Source organism: Limulus polyphemus, unplaced genomic scaffold, assembly GCF_000517525.1.
Source record: "Limulus polyphemus unplaced genomic scaffold, Limulus_polyphemus-2.1.2 Scaffold7618, whole genome shotgun sequence".
Classification (NCBI taxonomy): Eukaryota; Metazoa; Arthropoda; class Merostomata; order Xiphosura; family Limulidae; genus Limulus; species Limulus polyphemus.
This window is the reverse complement of record NW_013673228.1, coordinates 1,679-2,473: the sequence shown is the minus strand read 5'-3', so window position 1 is coordinate 2,473 and position 795 is coordinate 1,679. Positions and strand designations below refer to the sequence as shown.

General features: G+C 38.2%; 1 long non-coding RNA gene across 1 annotated transcript in view; it reads right to left on the bottom strand.

Moving 5' to 3' along the window:
- Positions 1-579, bottom strand: part of LOC111089848 — a 6,156-nt gene extending 5,577 nt beyond the window's left edge. Inside the window, exon 1 of the long non-coding RNA XR_002614015.1 lies at positions 417-579. This is a non-coding gene — a long non-coding RNA (uncharacterized LOC111089848). The remainder of the gene's footprint in view (positions 1-416) is intronic.
- Between the last annotated feature and the right edge of the window lie 216 nt (positions 580-795).

Below are 795 nucleotides of genomic sequence, written 5' to 3'. Positions count from 1 at the left end.
ATTATAACGCCCCCCCCCCACCCCACGGTTGAAAGGGCGAGCATATTTGGTGTGACGGGGTACATTTAAATATTCATAAATAGATGTCACTGTTAATAATACCTTACGAATTTTCCTGCAAACCTAAACAAATATTTATATGTTCCTAATTTTGAACCGATGAACTAGAGGATAGGCGGCTAGTCAACAAGACCCACCGCCAACACTCGACCATGGCTCCAAAGTGAGAAGCATTTTTTTTTTTTTTTTGCAGCAACGGGACGCGAACTTTAAATTTTCAGACTTCACATTTCGGACACGCTATCTACTTACATTATTCGGATAACATACAAAAAGATGTGTGTTTACCAAAATAAAAAAGCGACAAATCTAATGATATCATTCTGGATTTAAACATGATAAATCTTACAACAAACCTGTCTTTCTTCTTCGGCCTCTTTGCGGGCTTTTTCGGCGGCTTTCTTGGCCAGAACCTGTCGCTTCCACGGAGGTATGGCGCAGCCGTTAGCATCTTTTCCGGAATAGTGCTAACAAAATTTTCTGCGGTGTAAAATTTTGCTATTTCTTCTGCTTTCCTTTTTTCCTGAAAAATTTGATATTCAAATTTTTAACGTATCGACTTTCAATATACTTTTTTTTTTTAGGAAATCATTTCTGTTGTGATGTTGGTTAGTAAACAGAAACTTTAAAAGCGTTAAGTTGTTTGTTTGTTCCTAAATAACGAAAGTGCACAATGGGCTATTTGTGCTGGGCCCACCGCAAGGATCGAACCCCAAATTTTAGCCTTATAATCCC